This window comes from Sinohyriopsis cumingii, chromosome 13, assembly GCF_028554795.1.
Source record: "Sinohyriopsis cumingii isolate HCF-2022 chromosome 13, ASM2855479v2, whole genome shotgun sequence".
NCBI classification, from domain to species: domain Eukaryota; kingdom Metazoa; phylum Mollusca; class Bivalvia; order Unionida; family Unionidae; genus Sinohyriopsis; species Sinohyriopsis cumingii.
In genome coordinates this window covers 9,468,084-9,491,820 of record NC_142973.1, presented here as the reverse complement: position 1 = coordinate 9,491,820, position 23,737 = coordinate 9,468,084, and the positions used below count along the sequence as shown (strand labels likewise).

The window sequence follows — 23,737 nt, the reverse complement described above, 5'->3', positions numbered from 1 at the left end:
ATCTTTAATTTTTTGATGCATTTCTTTTTGATAGAAGATTTAAGGCTTTCTAGTGTTGTAACGGCATTTATGTTGTTTAGTCTGTTGATGAAATTATCTATAGCAAAGTGCTTAAGATTTTTTCAGGTTTTTTATTATTTCTAGCCCTACAAAAGGAGACCAAGTTTGTTTTCAAAGAGGATTGAAACTCTAAATTACACGGGCGTGAAGGAAAACATCGTTATGTTCATTCTAATCATGCTTGCCGTATCTCTTTGTGTTTTAGAGGTCATATTTCTTCTTAAGTAAATACACGCATCAATAGACAGACAGATTGGGTCATCATCCTTGAGTTTCACTGTACTTTCGGTTCTTTACTTCATAGAAACCCCAAATTTATTAGTTTGAAAAAAAAAAAAGATGCCCCTCAGTACTGTAACACGTCTGTTCTGACTCTACCGATGTGAGTGTGAGTGTTTATGTTAAAATGTTTAAGTGAGATATAAAAAAAATGGTCAGCTTGAAAACGCGAACCAATACTGTGACGCTCAGTATTTTGATGTGGTAAGAAGAAATGGTACAACACACACAAAGAGGGCTTGTAAGTTCACATTTCAGTCTGTCTGCACTGTAATGGTAACAACGCAAGAACATAGGGATTATTATGCCACACAGTCCTAGAACAAAACAATGCATCACCCGTTGTAAGCCATTTCATTGGCTATACTTATTTTCTTACCGCGTTCACTTCGAATTGACTTGAGTAGCTATTCACACAGTGACGAGAATGACCATGCTTTACTGGGTCTATCCTATAGGCGATTTATATAAAAAAATATTTTAAAAAATTAAACTAATGCATGAACAATGGTTCCATGGGCGATCCCATGGAAATTGTGTCCGTCTTATTGCAAAATACATCAACATTTAATTTAACCGTGCAGATCGCTAGAACAAACCTCTGATCATATACATTTTGAAAAGTGTTGTGCGACACGGATCGCCATTGTCGCTTGGTGTCTGCTTTCTTCTTCGAAAAGAGATCGTTTCGTCTTGACTATAAAAATTTAATTTGACTAAGTTTTACGCACTACTTGAACTCATACATTTCACGTTGTAGGTGTAAGCCGTCGTTCTCAGTTTTCTGGAAGTTCGTTTTTGCGTTTCTCAGATGTGATACTATTTTTTATGGACCGAACGAAATTTCTTTTGGCGTGAATCAGGACTCGTGGTTTTGTGGTATAAATGGAGAGCATTGATGAAAGCTCAGTTATGTCGTCTTCGAAATCGCTGACACGGATCTGAGCTAACACTTCAGGTTTTGTGTGAGGCGATACGGTACATCATTGCCTTTTACTTCCTCAATGAAATAGTTTCATCTTGTTGCAAAATTACATTTGACTAGGTTTCATACGCAGCAGGTCCCTGTATATAAGGAGAGTGTCTTAGCGTCAGAGTATTCATTCCACTCTCAAACGATCAAGAAGATGGAAGAGTCAGCACAGATCGACCTACTGGTCAAATATTTGCTAAAAGTCATACGAAAGCATAATTCACAGGCGAAAGTGGCAACAAAACTTACTCTTTTGGTCGTTGATTTGATGAGAGTCATACGAAAGTGTGTGCTAATGAAGTTTTCTGTGTCTGCAAAGGTAAATGGGTATTTGTCTCCAGAATACCTGCTTCGTCTAAGAAAGAGAGACAAAAGTCAAGATACCTAATATCGTTGTCAGGAGAAAGGACACTGGAATTCAGAGTGCCCTACGAGAAAAGAGAAGAAACAGAAACAAGACGAAACAGAGAAGAGGGATTCAGAAGAAGAAGAAATTGAAGATGATGAAGAACTTGTGCCAGTAAAGAGATGGAAATGGAAAAATTGACAATGTGAGCCGATGCGTTGGCCCTGATGTGAAATTTCATACTACCTTCTAAAAGAGAATAGACCAGAAAGAAAACGTAAGTGTCTCTTGGTCTTGACATTGTATAATAAGGATGGCGTGTTTTGTTTTTACTCACACTTTATGAAATTGTGCTCTTTCACCTGTCTCTATCCCTCTGGATCACGTTTTAGTTAGAATTGAAATGGAAGGATGTTTTCCTTCACGCACGCTCTTTAGGCATGCAAGTCCGTAAACAATAGTCAGTCTATTCATCCATCATTTTGTGTCTTGATGTTTCCTAAATCACACACTGATGCCATAAAATAACGGGTTGAATGGGTTTTGTAGTGTTGGGAGTGGGGGCTGGGGTGTAGGTGTTTGGCAGAGTTGGTCATTGCAGGTGAGGGCTTAGGTACTTTCAAAAAGCTTTTTCTTCTTCACTCTGTGTTGATAGTATATTTGGGGTTTGTATGCGTTCGCGTACGTTTGTGTGGATAGTTTATTTGGGGTTTGTATCATCTCCCTTCTGTGTTGATAGTATATTTGGGGTTTGTATGCGTTCGCGTACGTTTGTGTGGATAGTTGATTTGGGGTTTGTATTATCTCCCTCTGTGTTGATAGTATATTTGGGGTTTGTTTTGTCCTCTTCCCTCTGTGTGTGTATGTGTGTGTGTGTGTGTGCGTATGTCTGATCGCGTACGTTGTGTGTGTGTGTGTGTCTATTGGTCTCTGTTTGTCCGTATAAAACTCCCTTTATCCCTATCAAATACATTCTACCTACCTACCTACAGTAGCGCGTATTCAGGTCAGCCATTTGCAACACTGTTGACACTTATCCCCTAGTATTCAGTACAGTGACGTCACTGACGCTGGAAATTTCGAGACTGTAAATATGGACTTGGGGATTTCCACAGGTTGTAGCTATACATATGTACTAGAGTTCATAAACAGGAACGTCACTCAAGCTGAGGCTATAAAAAGATAATGGGATTTTCCAAAGGAATAACCCACAAGTTGGAGCTATAAATAGATAGTGGAATTTCATAGGAATTTTAGCTGATTATAGCTATAAATAGATACATGGGTGTTTATCGACGATCGTCACACAAGTTGATTTTGTAAGTAGTTACTCATTTTATCCATTTTATTCTAAACCGTTGTAACTTAATTTTCGGGGATATGTTTATTTTCCTTCAAATTCTGGGACAATTTCGTCATTTTAGCGTTACTTTTAGTCACATCCATTTTGTCGTTGAGCATTTCCTTGATTATCGCTATTTATAGCATCATTACAATTATGCAAATTTTTGAACACCCCATCAAGATTTCAGGTCTTGGTAATGCTTTATATATAAATCTCACGCTTGTACTACTGCATGTATGTCTCTGTCTCTGTTGTGTTTGACCCTCTATCATCATTGTCCCTAGACAATCCCACCATGTTCAATTCCCCTTGACGCTATACAGACCCACCATGTTCAATTTCCATATGTTCAATTCCCCTTGTCTCTAGATAGACCCACACTTTATTCCCCCATGTTCAATTCCCCTTGAGGCTAGAGTGGCCCAGGGTTTTTTCTCCATGTTCAATTCCCCTTGAGGCTAGAGTAGCCCAAGACTATTTCCCATGTTAAATTCCCCTTGAGGCTAGAGTGGCCCACGATTTTTCTCCATGTTAATTTTCCATTGAGGCTAGAGTGGCCCAGGGGTCTCTGTAATGATAATTCCCATTGAGGCTAGGGTGGCCCACCTTACTACTCATGTCTTTGCCAAAAAGCCGTGTAAAAAAAGGGCTCGTTTTACCTCTGGTAGTTTGCTTCTTTCTACTTCCAAGATTCTCGTTCCATTGTAAATTGTCGTCATGGGGATGGTTTCTAGTCTTGACGATATTACTTTAATTTTCAGTTTCGACTCAAACTTCTCAACTGTAGCTTCCAATGGCATCTCTAGTGGTATATCTGAAATGTGTAGCTCTCCAGTTTGTTTTTTGATTTTGCGTAGGATTGGTGTGGGCTCTTTGATTATAGCTGTTACTCCCGCAATATTGAAATCTCCATACGGTAGTATAGGCTGGGTTCCTTTAGGGCGTACGATATAGCCTTCGTCCCCATTCCTGTTTATTGAGTAAACTCGTTGCAAACTTTCCGGAATCTGCACTTTAATTGCAACCATTACTGACGTTATCCCTGGTATGTTTTCTCTCGATATTTTGGTCGTATCTATTTCCTGTGCACCTTTCTTACATGTACATTCTAAGTAGGATTCTCCTTGTCTTTCTGTCTTGTATGGAAGTATTTCTCCAGTTCTCTAACCGGCTTGTTTACTCTGATAGTCGCCATTTTTTCTCGTTTATCCAGTGCTGCTAAAGCAGCGTGTTTAGTACTCATTCCTTGTAGTCTCTAGTTTAGTTCATTTAGTAATAATCTGCTAGTTATCCGTTTGTAAGTTTCCTTATATTTGTAGCATAATTCCATTTAATACGGCGAGTATTTAGATTTCGTCTGTTGAATTTCACAGCAACGAAAACAACTCCCTTGTTTTAAAATAACGCTGTTCCTTCACGAGAGTGACCTCTTGCGAAGAATTTCATAGTAATTCTCGACCTATGAATGGTAACTTTCAAACTGTTAAGGCATGAAATGTAATGGTGCCTCATAATTGAATTACACGAATGATGTATCTTAATACTCTATATTATTTGGAATTGTTAAAGTGAACATTGTAAAGTGTTATAAACTGACAACGACCAGTGCAAAACTAATATTTAAGTAGCCTGAGTGCTTTCGACTCTTTAATGAGTCTTTTTCAAAGGCAAATGCAAAACAGAAAAGACAACCAAATAAAATAGAAAAACGGTTATGTTTGCGAAACTTTACATGGCTGTTTCCGCAGGAATTAAACCTTTTAACTTTATTATGTTTTAACTAGTTTGTTTCAGCTTATTGCTGATACTGGAAAATATTTGTATTGACCTAGAAATTGATGAGCCATGACGACATATCTTAATTTATGTAAGCGCAAATTATATCCTGGATATTTTATTGTTATAGTAGTCCTAGGCAATTAACCAAATTTAGAGAATTATTTATATATTAAAAAAAAAATGTGTCGCCTGCAAAAGATAATTTTATTTGTGCATGGTTGTCTTTTTCTAGTCTGCTTGGTTTAAATCGCTTGGTTTTGGATGACAGCTGCTTGGGAGGAGATGCTGGTGTTGATCGGTTGGTTTCGAGTAGATGTCTGTATAAAGTTTGTTTTTTACCAGTCTGGTTGTTATGTCCAGGAAGATGTTTTTGTTTAGTTGGAGACTTCTGCCGCGAATTTTATTGAGGGATGGAAGTTGTTTGACTTAGATGTGAAATCATCCAGACTTTCTCTTCCATGTTGCCACTTCATTTCTACATCATCGATAAAGCGTACCCACTGGTGTGGTGTAAGTTTAACCGATGCTAGAAGTTGACCCTCCAGTTTAACCCATAAAAAATATGAGCATACGAAGGGGCCATTTTTGTACCCATTGAGGTTCCATTAATTTGGAGGTAATTCAACGTCGGTGGACTATCTGTTTTATTAAACACGTTAATATGATTAATCCTTTATGGTTTCTGTGTGGATTAAATATAGGCCGTTCTATAGAATGGGGAAGGGGGGGCGGGGCGTCAAGCGTATGTACGCAGGTGAGGTTGTTTAAAAAAAATACGCAGGTGGACATAGGACACAATTAATTTTACTATATATTCTCTACATCTACATTTGTTTCTCAGTGCTGACCTTTCCACTGTGTGACGGTCAATACAAATCATGTTAATATAAAATACCTTCAAAGATGACTTCACTGTGATGTTCTTGTCAAAGGTTCACCTACATTATTTTTTTTAGGCTGGACTGTAAACAGCAGCATGTAAACAGAACACAGATTTCACTGTGCTGTAAAATTACTGTAGCATATAGACATCAATTAACAAGCCCGTCAAGTTGTGCCCCCACCCCATCAAGTTTTGCACAATTATCTTTAAATCCCTACCAAAAAAATGCATAAATCTAACTCTTCTATCACCACCAAAACGAGACAGGAAGAATGTTCTAAAAATAGACTAGAACTACAGGTACTGAACCGGAACTATTAATTGTGACCTGATTCCATGTGTACAGGGAGGGGGAGGTGTCAAGCTTTGCCAGATTTTTGTGTGTGCGTGTGTGGTTTGGATTTTTAACGTAGCTTTAACAATATTTCAGTCATATCGCTACGATATCTGCAGTGTGACAGTTTATAGGTATGTCTAGCACTGGGGCATCATGCTGCAGACATGTAGCATGATGTCCCACCCAGGCACATTATCCCGACACCAGACCGACCAGTCCTAACACTAATCTCTTAATGCTGAGCGCCAAGCGAGGCAGCTGTTAGTACCATTTTTGTAAGTGTTTGGTATGACTCGGCGGAGATCGAACCTACGATCTCCCGCACCTGAGGCGGACGCTCTAACCACTAGGCCACTGAAGCGGTCGCCAGATTTTTGCGTACGTACTAAATCAGAGGTGGGCAAACTTTCCAGTGCAAGTGCCGCAATCACAAATTTACACCTTGTCGCGGGCATTTGAAATAGCAAAAACAAAAGATTTTTCTAAATAACATCTAATTAATTTTCAGTTGTTAATATGTTGTTAATATTTGAAAACTTAAACTTAAACTTCAAAAGAAGCACATTTATTTGATAAACAGAGTAACATAAACAGAATCAGTGCGAATGATGACTTGTTCCTAGGCCGCATGAAAACACTTGGCGGGCCGCATGAAAGCTCTTGGCGGGCCGCATACGGCCCGCGGGCCGTAGTTTGCCCACACCTGTACTAAATGGATAGCCCCTTACTCAGCAGAATGGACTGGAGCGTAGTAAATAAACAACCAATAGCTAATGTTTATGGTGGAGTTTCAGCATTGAATATGTAGATTTCAGATGAGTAATGATTTAATAATGAATTTATGAAACGATTTGAATAATTTCCAGCTACTGCGAAACATTAGCGAGCAAAAGCTGGAAATTATTCAACGAGTTTCATAAATTTACTGTTAAATCATTACCCTTATGAGATTCTGTGAAAACATTTTATTTTTATTTTAGTAAAAAGAGTAAGGATATAAAGAAGATCAGATGAATTTTGGCATTCATTAAATTCTGGCCCGCCTGTAAATTCTTTGCCTCGATAACTGCATAATTCGATAACTGGTAACATTTTGGAGTTTTTAAAAAATATTCATTCAAACAGAAACTGTCCGTTCAAATTCATCGAACGCTTGACACATACATCAGTTTTCAGCATTGGCTCTCGAATGGAAATTCTTGTGTGATGTCACATAGTTCAATCACGTTTAAGTGTTGACGTGCCATTTAGATGGATTTTGATTACAATGTTTACACTGTATCCAACTAAAATGTGTTGATTCCACTAAAGTAGTATTGCAGCTGTTGGATATTGGTGTCAAGGGATGACTGCTGGATCCAGAACCTTTACTAAATATAAACTATGAAGGTGTTACGATGTATAATAGTGATTCAAGCTTTAGTGTCTTCTTAAATAAATATTTGCATTACATGATTTGGAAGGATGCTGCTATTGGATAACGTTTTTGTAAGCTGGAGACCAGCATTGTCGACATTCTTTTCAAAAGAGAATTGAATTAATTTACACTTAGAAGTTGACATTTTAAACCACGCTCGTCTTTTGGGGTGGGATAAAATTTACTCATATTCTAGTTTTACCTTTGGAACTTTAGTCATCTATCCATTCGATGATACTTGTAATTAATTTGTAAATGAGCCCTGGGATAAATTGGCCATATTCCGACAGACGTAACCATTTTCCCCAATCCCCTTAGGCCAATCAATTGTACAACTAGTATCCAAATTGTTGATAGTAATACTCAAAAAAAAAAAAATGTTACTGACGGCATGGCAAGGAAAATTCACAAACCGCAATCAATCAGTAATGTGACTACTGTGCTAGAATTTGAAACTTTTTTTTATTATTATACCAATCATATTTATATAAAGTGATATGATAACATGCTGACGTATAAAATATACACCAACAAAACTCACACTGTATATATTGGGTACCAACTAAAAGATAAATCCAACAGACCATATTTAGTTGTAAAAAAAAAATTGCTCTTAAACATTTTACATGCCTTATCTATATCAATACGAAATCGAAAAAAGTTACAAAAACATCCAGGAACTGTTACTAGTTTTTCATGTATGGTTTAATCTGATCGCCTGCATTACATATCATAATATATTTTATACCCTTTTCTGTTTTTAATTCACTTTTTACTCTCAGTTCATTTCCTCACTTAACCTTCTCAATTATTTCGTCAGTAAGTCTTCCTGTCAGCAGTTGTTTTTTTTTTGTGTGTAAAAATCCCTTATTGTTATCTGATTGGGGTTTTAATCATAAAATTTGTATGTCTTGCTGGTGTTGGATAAAAATGGTGCTACTCAGAAAACTGCCATATCATCCATCTTACAAATCTTGTTATTGCTAATCCTGATTGGAAAGATAGATCAACATCAGGTTTTCACCAAAAATGTTCTTATTGTGTTTACTTGCTCTTAAGTGAAAGCATTGAAGATCTGACAACCAATATGGTCACCATGGAAGCCATTTTGAGAATCTTGGTTAAGCTACTAATCCTGAAAAGAACATTTCTTATGATGTGCAATTGGTTCCAAATGAAAGTGGTGCCAATCTGACCTCCACACACATCTTGAGAATCCAGAGTGGCAACAAGCAATTGGGGATGAATAGATCATGGACGACACATAATGCACGATGGCTATAGAGTCCTAAGTTCATATGGCCTTACAGCCAGGTGAGTAAAACATCATGGGAGAACATGCGCATCTTTTGATGATGACCACACTATGTACTATTTTCACAGCATTCCGTTAAAGTCTGCAACATGGATTGATGTCTTAAGGTTCTGTCTCATACTGCCTTCATCTGCTTGACAAAGATAGCAGTAAAACAATTTTGAGTGCATAGTGATCTGTTGATATGCCAAGAGGCAGCTGGTTGTTATAACATGTACAAAGTGTCAGGTGATTTATTGAAAAATGAATGAGATAGCAGCACTGAGATTGTGTGCCAAAAGATTTTGCATATGTAACATTTCTTATTCACAGATTTTAAATAAACTCGAACTGTTTAACACGTATAGAATCCATTTTCAGAAAAGGGAAATAGTATCTTACATATTGAAAAAAGAATAAATGCTAAAATTGGTTCTGAAGACATCAACCTACAGTACATTCCACAATACACATCTTTCTTTCTTCAGAACCAGGGTGTCAAGCCAAGTCTCTACCACAGAGACAAATTCATTTAAGCAGAAAAGGAACCTCTCAACTACTGAGAAATATTAACATGTATGCCCCCATTTTCAGGCATTATAATGAAGAGTGCTGTCTCTACTGTGGAGAAACTGGGCACATGACACAGGTATGCCATCATGGCAAAGAGATTGAGTGCTTCAGATGCCATAAATATGGACACAAACAAAGACTTTGTCAATCTATGTATTGTACATATTAGGAAGCTGCCAAAGAGGAGAATGCTGGTGCTTTATTTACAACAAATCTAAATGTACCTAGTGAGACTCTTGACTCTAACTATTCAGTGGACACTATTGTAAATGCAAAAGTTAACGGATTTTCAGGGTCTTTATGTGACTTTAAAGACGCTAATATATATGAACATTTAAGCATAGAAATATGATGTCAGAATGATAAAAGTAGTATGGAGACAATCTCAGTGAGTACCCCATTGCCCGATGACATACATATAATCGATATGAAACTAAATACAAAAGGTTTTAACATAGGTCACTTAAATGTACAAGGTATAGTGGGGAAAATAGACCAGATTAAGTTAATGTTGTCTTCCAAGGAAAATAATATACACGTTTTAGGACTCACTGAAACCAAATTAAATGCTAACCATAATGATGATCTATTACGCAGGGACAGATAGACAGCAGAGGGGGGTCTTGTTGTATACATTGGGGAAGATGTAAATGCAGAAAGACGACTTGACTTGGAGTCACATGAAATTGAGAGCATCTGGGCGGAAATTTTTCAAAATAATGCAAAATCATTCCATGTTGGTTCAATTATAGGCCACCTTCCTCCAAAGCAATTTGGAATGATAACTTTTTGAAACAAATGGAAAATGTTCTTACACAGGAGAAAGAAACATATACTCAGTGATATAAATAAGGACCTTCTCAATACTCAAATAAGGAACAACCGGATGGAATTTATTGAATCATTAGGTCTAGTCCAGATGGTAAATGAGCCTACAAGGGTAACAGAAAAATGAAGCACTCTTATTGATCACATTTATACCAACCTACCAAACAATGTGGCTTGTGTTAATGTGCCGAATGTTGGTCTTAGTGACCACTATCCAACTGTTACAATTGGGTTTGGCTGGCGTTATCCAGAGGACGACCTCCCTCGATATTATAGCCCGGCGGGAGTGAAAGATGAATGGAATTTCAGCAGAGAACTGAGCGAGAATACTGGGAAGAAATAAACAATACGAGCCCCCTTTTGACAAGAAAATAACAGATTTAATTAGAACAAATTAATAACGGCAATTCCAATTGAAGTTAGATTATCTAAGTAGAATTTAACTGGTGTGTCCAACTTGGATTAATTACATCATCATAATAAGCGGTGAAAGAGCGCAATGTCCATTATTGATTGCATCACCTTCATTCACTTTGACCATATATAAACGTCTCCTACTTCATCCTTCCTAAACTCTAGGTTCTGCCCCTTCATGGACTTCCTGGTCCTTTTATTCTGACCTCGCCCTTCTTTCTTTTCCCCGTACTCCTGTCTTCGGACTGCCTCGTCTTCCTCTCAGAAAGCTGTTCCATGTCGCTGTTTCTTTCAGGACTTGTGCGTCCTAGCACTAAACATGCCTTTCTTTTTACACGATGACCACGTGGTCCCTTCCTTGTTTCATGAGGAAAGCACTAACCACTTTATGCTTTCCCCGGAGTAGAGATTAAGTGCCCTCTTCTAGGAAATGTTCAGTCTAAAGAATTTAGACTAGGGTCGTGACTTTAAAGCCAGATTGCTCTAAAGTGTACGCCCTAATTTATTCTACTCAATCGTAGGCGGTGGTCCCTAATCGTTCCCAAACAAATAATTCCTTTCATCAGGTTTAGACAGCTCAGAATCTGTGTACGACAGTGCGTGACAATTTCCCTTTGTAAATATGATAAGTGGACATAGGTTCCTACCAAGCGGTCAGGGTTGGTAGCTCAAATGTTTACTTTCTAAGGACCGTGTTAAGATACCCCGGTCAATTTCACCGGGTCAGAATGCTGTTCCTGTGACGTTTACACTGACATGGGGGAGATGAACGAAGCAAGGTCAGAGTGACCCTTCACAAATACTTTTTTGGCTTAACTGCGATAAGACTTTAATTGCTCAATGCATTCAACTTTAAAATTTTCTTTTATCAAAATTCGACACTTCACACCAACTTTTTTGACAAGAAAGGTTAAATGCAAGAAAAATAACACAAAACGATCGCTTACAGATCGTTGAAAATGTTTAATGAAGAACAATTTCTCAATGACCTATATAAAGTTCCATGGAATATGATCCAAAATTTTGGATGACATAGATGAAGCTCTGAGGGTGTGGACCGACTTATTCATAGATGTAGTCTCTAAGCATGCACCACTGAAAGTACATTGAGTAAAGACTGAACTTCAACCTAATTGGCTTACTATTGAAAGCCTATATGCTATGAAAACACGAGACCAGTTCAAGGCTATGAGAAACCATGCACAATATAAACTATGGAGAAATAAAATAACAAGTATTATTAAAAAAGCTATTTAAAAAACCTTATTATCAATCATTGCTTGAAAACAAAAAAAAAAGCAACACAAACTCCATTTGGAAAGTCTTCAATGAACTCACTGGAGGAACACACAAAGATCAGTCAAATAAAATTTACTCACTTCTGGTAAATGACACTTTATAGTCACTGATGACACTGACATTGCAAATGTTTTCAATGATTTTTTCACCAAAATTACCACAAAGTTAAAAGAACCAGTGATAGAAAACAATTTTAATGAACTGAAAAAGTTCTGCAGCAGCAAAATCTCTATGGAGGTATGTTTCTCTATGACACCAGTATAAAAAATTTTGTTAAAAAATGTCTCAGTGAACTTGATACCAAGAAAGCTACATGATTTGATCAGATTGGCCCACGACTAATTAAATCTTCTGTCTCTGCTATTGTAGATAGCATAACTTTCATAATCAATTTAAGTATTGCAACCTCATCTGTCCCAAAAATATGGAAAACTGCAAAAGTAACTCCTATTCACAAATCTGGTTTTAAGGATGATGCTGATAACTACCGCGCAGTCTCAATACTACCAAACTTGTCAAACTTGATTGAAAAACATGTCCATGACTCATTCATGTCATATTTAACCAAACACTTGCTGTTACACCCTAAGCAATCAGGCTTTAGACAGAAACATTCCTGTGAGACTGCCTTGATCACCCTAACTGATAAATGGCTTCAAGCATGTAAACGGGGGGAGAACTGTCCCTCCAAATTTGGTTTTCGTTATCTAGGGGTTGACCGCCCTCGATGTTATTGCCCGGTTAGAGTAAATATAAATATAAGTGGTGAAACTTACAGGTTAAATAGATAGAGATCTGAGCAGGTATATAGAACAAACCAACACGAGCCCCCGTACATGTAAACAAACAATTTAATCAATTTCATAAAAGCACTCTGAAAATTCATTACATCAGGAATATACTCTGCTTTTAGAAATTTAAACTTTCACCGAAATACACAGAAAATGCAAATAGATTTAAATAAAACAGCCGATCTGTTTACTGATAGATTTAGTTCATCATAGGATCGAGTGAACAATCGAAGTCAACGTCTTGTACGATTTCATAACCTGCTCGTCCCCAGTTTGTCTTGCTTCCTCTGTAGCTGTTCAGACCCTTGGATCTCAGGATGATACTTTCCACCACCCGTCTCAGGATACTCTCATAATACGTTTCAGAAATTAATACGTCACAGGATCATACGTCTCACTGCACTCCTCTCTATACTTCTCAGTATACGTCTCAGAATAACATCGCATCATACGTCACAGGATCATACGTCTCACTGCACTCCTCTCTATACTTCTCAGTATACGTCTCATAATAACATCGCATCATACGTCACAGAATAATACATCTCAGGATAATACGTCTCGGGAGCTATTTTCTCCCTTTTAAATAGATATAAATAGAGACAACCTAAATTTCCCGTTATTTTTGAAACAGTTAATTCTTTATTATCTCCCTCGTTATCAGATTTCACTATCAGTGCTAAACAGATGCTAAGGCTATCAATCAACTCCACAGGTCCTATAATGACCATAGTTAGTCAAATGGCTAATTCGTTACGCCTTGACCTTACACATTACCACATACGCGAGGCCCGGGGTTCTGAGCCAGCCTCAATTTACACAGCGAATAAATATGATACATCACATCAATCAATTACTAGATCATTTCAGTCAATACACACTTATTCTTAATCATACGTGAAATCTTCTAAATTTGGCGAAGTCACACGGATTCTTGTAATCATATTAACTAATGTAATGCATTAAATTCTTAGAACATAACTCTTATGCAAACAAGACGACAAATTCAAACAATTCGTCAAACTTATCTAAAGAAGATTAATGTATGACTTCCTATGTATAAACTCGACACAGTTATACTTAATAAAGCAAATTATTACACAAATGTAGAAAAAAAAGATTCATGCAACTACAAGTAAATAACTTCAGCAAAGCATTATATATGGCATCAACAAATTACATGGAATTGTCACACTACCTTTGCTTTCAACATTCCTCCCTCTAATCGACAAATTAGTTCGTCGGTTCCTTTCAACAATAGTCCCCTTCTGGACAACAGTTCTTTTACGGGGAATTTCTTGCAAATCCCCCGGAGCCTACTCTGGTTTTCCAATGTAGAAAAGCTTAGACTGATTAGAATTTCGATGTGGCGATTTTAAAAAGCTAGAGAATTTTGTGTGGGAAACACGCCCCTTATTTAACGTAACCAATCAGAATCAAATATCTCTGCCACCTTTTTCCAGAGGCGCCAAAGTCAGGGTCAGCTTGAGCTGGTAGTTTGAGTAACAGAGTTTCTGCGATTCCTCAAGTGTGACCGCTTTACCATGAAAATGAAGTTTTCCTTGTCCCTAATAGTCCGTCTGGCTGCTGTATCAACAAATGTTTAATTAAGAACAGAATTCTCCCTCTAAAGGACATTACCGTACACGATAGTATGGCAATATGATACGCACTTGTCTCCATGAATCTAATTAATGGTTCTCTGGTCTCAACTAATGTATTCTTGTTAGATCGACATAAAATTTGCCACTTCACAAAGCACTTGACCAAGGTAGAATAATAGGATCTGTATTTGTAGATTTCAGGAAAGCTTTTGACATGGTGGATCATGAAATCCTTTTGAAGAAACTGAAAATCTACCAATGTGATGAAAGAACAATTAGATGGTTTACTTCATACTTAAGTGAGAGAACACATCACGTTTACATAAATAATGTTCTGTCTGAACCTGGAACAATTAGATATGGAGTACCACAAGGCTCAATTCTAGGTCCGTTACTAATTGTTTTATTTATTAATGACCTTCCACTTTTACTAAGAGACTGAGTATCATCTACAGCTCTCAATGTAGATGACACAATGTTGTCAGACATCCAAAACACAAAGCATGAACTCGAAATTTCTTTACAAAATAAGGAGTTATTTAACCAAACCAAACTAGGAGTTATTTAAAAAAGCTAAAATAAATAAATTCCTTTGTCTGAGGGCCTCAAGGTAGATTAGTTCTTAGCTAATTGTGTTACCCTCTTTAAATAAGGTCATTATTATTATTATTATTATTACTACCAAAATGTTTAAGCAAAATTGCAATACCTCTTTTTTCATTTTGTACCTGGTTGTTGTGACAGCCGAACAGTTGCTAGGAATACTCCAATGTAAGTATGGGAGAGAATGCTAAAAGAAATACTTCAAGAAAGTTTTTTTTATAAATTTGCTATGGGATTACTATTAATATTATTATCATTATTATAAAATACATTTTGTTCATCTTGGAATCAATAAGGCAGCTTAGGAAACCACAGGACAAAACATGGATAGAACTTATCTTAACACAGAGTCAGATAAATTTCTCATATTGTATGTACATTTACACTATGCTAACCATACTTTTCAAAATAGTGACATGGACCACCCAATATTGATATCCAAATAACAACACAGGCATAGACTGTCCAATATTGATAACAAAATAATGATAGATATAATGTTCAATATTGATGACAAAATAATGACAGACTGTCCAATACTGATATCAAAATGCTGACAGATTGTCTAATATTGAAATCAAAATAATGACAGACTATCCAATACTAATATCAAAATACTGACATGGGCTGTCCAGTAATTGATATAAAAATACTGACAGATTTTCCATTACTGATGTCAAAACACTGACAGACTTTCCAATATTGATGTCAAAATACTGACACAGGCTGTCCAGAAATTGATATGAAAATGCCAACAGATTGTCCAATACTGATGTCAAAACACTGATAGACTTTCCAATATTGATATCAAAGTAATGACAGACCAGTTGTCCAATACTGATATCAAAATACAGACACACTGTTCAATATTGGTATCAAATCCTATATACAGGGCATATTTTCCCTCAACAGGAATTGTATTTGTTCATTACTAAGTCTGTTTTGTCCAAAAAATCTCATGTATGCATCTCCAGCATGTTATTAATCTATCTAAATAAGTTTACAAGAAGTACAAAGAAAGATATTAAGAAAAGTAATGTTTAATTTATGTACACGAGAGAAAGTATAGATTTACATCATTTCTTATATGAGAATGGATAAAAATGGAGCAAAGCTACAATAATACATTTTCTCTGATAGTGAGGTGTACATTGAATATAAACTAGATGAAGTTTTTTATCAGTAGCCAGGAAGCTTTATGTAGACTCGCTGATTCAGACTCAGTTGTCTGACATACAAAAAAGTGGGAAATACCTTTGAAGCAAATCACACATATTTTTCTTATGTTAAGCCAGCATGTATTTTCAAAAAAAGGAAACAAAATCTCCCAACAACTGATTGTGATTGCAGAGTATCAAATGTATGATTTTGTACCTGTTTAATGGTTCTACAGCAATATTAAATTTCTTCACATCTTTAATTAGTCTTGTGTGGGTTGCAGATAAAACACTACAGGGGTATAGACCACAAAACAACAATAGGGATGTTTTATATTTTTGGATCTTTGTTTTTTAACCCATATTCTACAAGTCATAAGGTTTCTCAGCTCAAATTCAAAAAGTCATAAGGTTTCTAACTCATATTCTACAAGTCATAAGGTTTCTCAGCTCATATTGTACAAGTCATAAGGTTTCTAACTCATATTCTACAAGTCATAAGGTTTCTCAGCTCATATTGTACAAGTCATAAGGTTTCTCAACTCATATTCTACAAGTCATAAGGTTTCTCAGCTCATATTGTACAAATCATAAGGTTTCTCATCTCATATTGTACAAGTCATAAGGTTTCTCAGCTCATATTGTACAAATCATAAGGTTTCTCAGCTCATATTGTACAAGTCATAAGGTTTCTCAACTCATATTCTACAAGTCATAAGGTTTCTCAGCTCATATTCTACAAGTCATAAGGTTTCTCAACTCATATTCTACAAGTCATAAGGCTTCTAACTCATATTCTACAAGTCATAAGGTTTCTCAACTCATATTCTACAAGCCATAAGGTTTCTTAACTGGCATTCTACAAATCATAAGGTTTCTCAACTTGTAGTCTACAAGTCATAAGATTTCTCAACTCGTATTCTACAAGTCATAAGGTTTCTAACTCACATTCTACAAATCATAAGGTTTCTCAACTTGTATTCTACAGGTCATAAGATTTCTCAACTCTGATTCTACAAGTCTTAAGATTTCTCAACTCATTCTACAATTCATAAGGTTTCTCAACCCATATTCTACAAGTCATAGATTTCTCGACACAAATTCAACAAGTCATAAGGTTTCTCAACTCGTATTCTACAAGTCATAAGGTTTCTTAACTGGTATTCTACAAATCATAAGATTTCTCAACTCATATTCTACAATTCATAAGGTTTCTAACTCGTATTCTACAAGTCATAAGGTTTCTCAACTTGTATTCTACAAGTCATAAGGTTTCTCAACTTGTATTCTACAAGTCTTAAGATTTCTCAACTCATTCTACAATTCATAAGGTTTCTCAACTTGTATTCTACAAGTCATAAGTTTCTCAACTCGTATTCTACAAGTCATAAGGTTTCTTAACTGGTATTCTACAAGTCATAAGATTTCTCAACTTGTATTCTACATTAAGTCATAAGATTTCTCAACTTGTATTCTACAAGTCATAAGATTTCTCAACTTGTATTCTACAAGTCATAAGATTTCTCAGCTTGTATTCTACAAGCCATAAGATTTCTCAACTTGTATTCTACAAGTCATAAGATTTCTCAACTTGTATTCTACAAGTCATAAGGTTTCTCAACTTGTATTCTGCAACTCATAAGATGACAATGACAAAATCAGCACAGATCAAGTGGACAGATTTTCACACTGGTAGAAAAGGTGAAATAATTTTTACCTAAGTTTGTTCTTTATCTTATGAGTTCTAAAATAAATGGATTTATAAAAAAACTGTTGACTCTACCACCACCCTTGGCTTAGTGACGTAAACTTACTGGTAAATATGGTACATACAGTGAACTCTTTCAAATCTGGACTTCATTTTTCCAAGTACTTTTCTATCCAAACAACAAAGACTGATTAATCTGGATATCAAGTTATCATTGTAGAAGTTGCGGGGATAATGTGTCTGCAATAAAATATGTGATAAAATGATTTTTGTTCCCAAACCCCCAACATAGCTCTGTTTTGGAATGCATGATTTTCAGTAATCTTAGCAAAAAGAAAAGAAAATTGATCGAGAGACTGAGAGAGACCTTGCTTGACTTCCAATGATATACCTGTAACCAGAATCAACATTAAAAAATTCTGTTTAGTGCTCACATAAAACTATCCTCAGGGCAGTTTAACATAATTTTCACAGAGGCAATTAAAAAGTGGTCAGAGATCAACAAGCACTGTTTCACAGACTACTTAACAGCCTGACAGTAATTAACGTGATGTCATGTTAAATCCTTTTAGCACTGCTTTGGATGATTCCATTAGGCTAATTTACATAGGTAAAGTACAGTATGTGAAATAACCCAATTTGATTTAGGTAAATGAAAGAGATGCCTGTTGAAGAAAGAAAGGTATGACACACTGCCTTGAATAAGAATGTTCAAGCCATCTTTATTAAAGATTAACACAGCTCATGATTAATGGCAACATTTTTCTGGAGTCAGATTTGACTTCATGAGCAAAATGCAAAGCCTTATTTGATAGTTGGAATAGTTGCTTAGTGTGATTCATGTTGAAATGCAGTGGGATTCAGAGAGGGATGAGCAAGCAGAGACCATAAAAACTAAACATTTCCCCATCATGTTGTTCATCAAAACCCAACACGTTTGACTTGTTCAAACTGAGGCTGCTTTATAATTGGGTATGGTTAAAGCATAATGGTGAAATGTGTGTGTATGTGATTTGGATTTTTAACGTGGCTTTAACAATCTTTCAGTCATATCGCTGGTAGTTTATAGTAACTGGGGCATCATGCTGCAGACATGTAGCATGATGTTCCACCCAGTCACATTAAACTGACACCAAGTCGACCAGCCCTAACACTAACCTCTTAATGCTGAATACCAAGCAAGGCAACTGTTAGTAATATTTTTATAAGTCTTTGGTATGACTCAGCTAGGGACTGAACCCACGACCTCCCACATCCGAGGTGGATGCTCTAACCACTAGGAGCAGTCATAATGGTGAAAGATGCATAAAACAAATCACAAAATTGAGAACATAATGATATGAAATCACAGTATAATTGGTTCTAATGTCCAAGAAGTTAATTAAGTGAAATAAAAAGAGCATTGGAAAAACAGAAGTAACATATGCCAATTTAATGGGACCGATACCTGTTATGTAAGGTATGGCATTATTATGAGGTGCTTCTTAGAGATGGACCAGTTTAGTTTGAGAATTGAACTTTCTTTCACACATGGCATTTCAGCATTTGTTGCTTGCATATTACAGATTTTCTTATATAATGAAAAGAAAAATAATGACAAGATCACAAATATTAAGGGTTATAATGTTTCATTAATTACACAAAAACTGTGTCCTGATAATTCCATATGTACATTTCCTATTAAAGTGATCTTCACACAGACGAATAACAAACTCAAGACTGATATAAGAATCCCTCATGTTTTTGTCATTCATTTACTTGGATGGATCAGCTGGAATTCTTCTGCATCATGATGACACTGAAAAAATAATTATATAGAGAAAATTTTAAAAAATCTAACAATAAAACATGAGAACATTTCATTAGCATATTTACATTTCTAAACTGATTTTTTTTGGTGCTTATTTTATTTTTTAGAAATTGGCTAGGATTACCAGAAAATTAAGAAAACACCCCACCAGATGGACTTTTATTTTTTAAATGTTCCTATTTTTGTGTGCATACATATGTTGAAACTCTACAGGCTGGAAATAATTTCAAGGAATTCAAGATAAGACCATTTCTTTCTTTTAACTGCTGAGTGTTGAACCCATATCTGACACTGTTCAGTGATAACAAGATTTAAGAAGTAGCTGCTGTGGTGGAGATGTCAGATGGCACCATTTTCAATAATGACCTACTAGATATCATAAGAAGCTTTCTTTTGAAAACCCCATGCTTATTTGACATGGATGAGTAACAGTATCATAAGTTTTAAGATGGCCGCTATGCTGGCCATATTGAATATCAGACTGCCACTGTCTCCATTTAGGACCTACTACCAAAAGACCAACAAGGGGGGGGGGGGGCAACTGGGGAACAAATTTTTTTAATTTTATAAAAGAAAAATTTTGTTTGAACAAGAACCAGGAGAGGCCCAGGTGCTTCTTAATTACCCCAGGGCACATGATCACTCTCTACAGCCCTGCCAACAAGACATCATACGAAGTCTTCTGATGAAAGCACAATGTCAATATGACAAGTCATTTTGGAATCCAGATTGGTACCATTTTCATTTATGACAAACTAGACATCATAAGAAGTCTTTCAGTAAAAAGCAGTGGTAACTTGATTTTCAAGAGTGCTACTGTGGCAGCCATATTGGATGAGCAAGCAGCAAAACTTTAATTTAGAACCAACTATACATCATAAAATGTCTTTTGGTGAAAACTCCATGACAATGTTACTTTCATTTCAGGAGGAGTAGGGATAAAAAGATTTTCAAAATTGATGCTGTAGTGGCCATACTGGATGTCAGATCAGCACCCTTTTTATTCAGGACCAACCAGACATCATACAAAGTCATTTAGTAAAAAACCCATGTTAGCATCACCATTCATTCAGGAGGAGAAGCAATAACAAGATTTTCATGTTTACTGCAGCTGTAGTAGCCACAATGGATGTCTGAGCAGTACCATTTTTACTTAGAGCCAGCTAAAAGATATGATGAAAAGATGTGTTAAGTTTCATGGCAATCCTCCAAGCAGTTTGGTAGGAGTAACATGAACAAAATTGTACAAATGGATGGATGGATAACAGATTGACCTTCCCATAAGCTTTCCTGGTCTGTGAAAAGTAAAGAAAGCACAAAACCTAATTTGTCATTCTTTTCTTGCAGCATCAAGAATAAACTCATCAGGATCTTGAAACTATCAATAAAAGTTGTTTTAGAAATATACTTTCTAGAGAGGTAACAATCTCATTCAATCAGATAATCTCACTAATTTGTGTAAATCTCACATATTATTGAACATATCTCAGACCATAATTACATACGCTTATTTATCAAGTTGGAGTAAAATCTGATAGATAATAAGGTCTCCAGACTAACAACAAGCTCAGCCAATCAAATACAACCTTAGTAATCTTGCTCATAATCAGACGAAAGACTATTAAACAAGTTTAATCACTGATATGTTTGGATCCTGTTCACTAGTACTGTACTCATCCAAGATCTTGATGATATTAGGCTAATTTCAAAATATTTCTGGATTAAAATCCATTCAGAAATATAGTAGAAAAAATTCAACCAATCAGATGCAACTTGTTGATATGCACAGGTCTTGCTCATAGTAGAACTCTTCCAACATCCTGGCAAAATTAGACTAGTTTTATCAAAATTAGTTCAGAAATAACATCTCTCTAGCAATAAAACCAACTTGACTCAAATACAAGATTACCCCAATTATATGCATAAATCATTCTCATAAGAATACTCATTGGACATTTTGATGATATAAGCTTATTTATTATATATTTCATAGTGAGATACTGAAATATATAAAAAAAATTATATCACCACAGTGGCAATACCACTTTTATCATCACAGAGGAAGGATCACTTTTGGAACTACATTGTTTCCCCATTTAGGAAATACATATCTGTTATGAACATTATTTAAACCTGTATTTTCATATTTCTTCTTCTGCTTCCTCATTCATCATCCACAATAAAAAGATATACAGATCTTAAAATGAGTCAGCTGAAGACATTTAGTGTAAATTTATGCAATCTATGAGATACCACAGTGAAGACCCATTAGTGTAAATTTATGCAATCTATGAGATGCCACACTGAAGACCCTTTAGTGTAAATTTATGCAATCTATGAGATGCCACACTGAAGACCCGTTAGTGTAAATTTATGCAATCTATGAGATGCCACAGTGAAGACTCTTTAGTGTAAATTTATGCAATCTATGAGATGCCACACTGAAGACCCTTTAGTGTAAATGTATGCAATCTATGAGATGCCACACTGAAGACCCATTAGTGTAAATTTATGCAATCTATGAGATGCCACATTGAAGACTCTTTAGTGTAAATGTATGCAATCTATGAGATACCACACTGAAGACTCTTTAGTGTAAATTTATACAATCTGTGAGATGCCACAGTGAAGACCCTTTAGTGTAAATTTATGCATGTAAATTTATGTAATCTATGAGATGCCACACTGAAGACCCTTTAGTGTAAATTTATGCAATCTATGAGATGCCATGCTGAAGACCCTTTAGTGTAAATTTATGCAATCTATGAGATGCCACAGTGAAGACCCTTTAGTGTAAATTTATGCAGTCTATGAGATGCCACACTGAAGACCCATTAGTGTAAATTTATGCAATCTATGAGATGCCACAGTGTAGACCCTTTAGTGTAAATTTATGCAATCTATGAGATGCCACAGTGAAGACCCTTTAGTGTAAATGTATGCAATCTATGAGATGCCACACTGAAGACCCATTAGTGTAAATTTATGCAGTCTATGAGATGCCACAGTGAAGACCCTTTAGTGTAAATTTATGCAATTTATAAGATACCACAATGAAGACTCTTTAGTGTAAATTTATGCAATCTACGAGATGCCACAGTGAAGACCCTTTAGTGTAAATTTATGCAATCTACAAGATGCCACACTGAAGACCCTTTAGTGTAAATTTATGCAATTTATGAGATGCCACAATAAAGACCCATTAGTGTAAATTTATGCAATCTATGAGATGCCACAATGACATGCCTAAAAACTAATTTCAAATGGTAAAAAGTAGACTTCAGGTATTACATTTTTCATAATTTGCTTTCTACACGAGTCATGGAAACTGTCAGTGACTGAACTTACATGACCTTTTGCTATGTGTCACCCGTATAGTAATTTATACCTATACTACTTTATGACAAGTAGTACATATTTTGAAGAAGAAGAAAAAACAAAACCTTATGATTAAACATAGTAAAAAACTTTCTGAAGTAGCATTTTCAACTCACATTGTAATCATGATGGATAAGTCGTGTGTTGATTAGTGTTGATAGGAAACTGTCGTTAAATGACAACTGAAAATTGGACACAGCATCTACTACTGAAATAGACTGCATGCTTGCCAAATAAACAAACTGTGGAAAAAAGTTAACTCACAATCATTAAAATTTGTGATACTCTAAAGTCTATCAGTTACAGCCACTCACTAATGTTTCTTCATTACCCCACACCAACAGTATCAATTCACACAAGAAATGTGTTAACAAAAATAAAAATCACATCATTTTTGTTCGAATACAGTCATTAATTTGACAATATGCAAGATATGTACAATATAAATGTGTAAAATGTTGCTGTCCCAAAATTATTCAGAAATTTTGGAACTACATTTTATCTATGTAGTAATGGAGCTGATAATTGCATAGGCAGAGAATGGAGAAAACCCAGGCCTTGCTTTTAAAACTATATAATAAAACTAAAATCTTTGCTTCGTAGATATAAAGAAATATTTCATTCATAGAGACATTTTTATTTGTCACTCATAACTTTGCCACTCATGACAATACAATCTTTCCACTACATATACAGATATAACCCTCACCTTCATATGACCTTCTCTTGACCTTTTCTGTGTAAGCCTTCAGACTATTATGACACCATTATTACCTTCATATGACCTTCTCTTGACCTTTTCTGTGCAAGCCTTCAAACTATTATGACACCATTATTACCTTCATATGACCTCTCCTTA

General features: G+C 35.8%; 1 long non-coding RNA gene across 1 annotated transcript in view; it reads left to right on the top strand.

Annotated features, from left to right (window-relative positions):
- The window catches only part of LOC149784926 (uncharacterized), a 37,056-nt gene extending 13,551 nt beyond the window's left edge, over positions 1–23,505 (top strand). Inside the window, exon 2 of the long non-coding RNA XR_016425333.1 lies at positions 20,428–23,505. This is a non-coding gene — a long non-coding RNA (uncharacterized LOC149784926). The remainder of the gene's footprint in view (positions 1–20,427) is intronic.
- Positions 23,506–23,737: the final 232 nt, after the last annotated feature.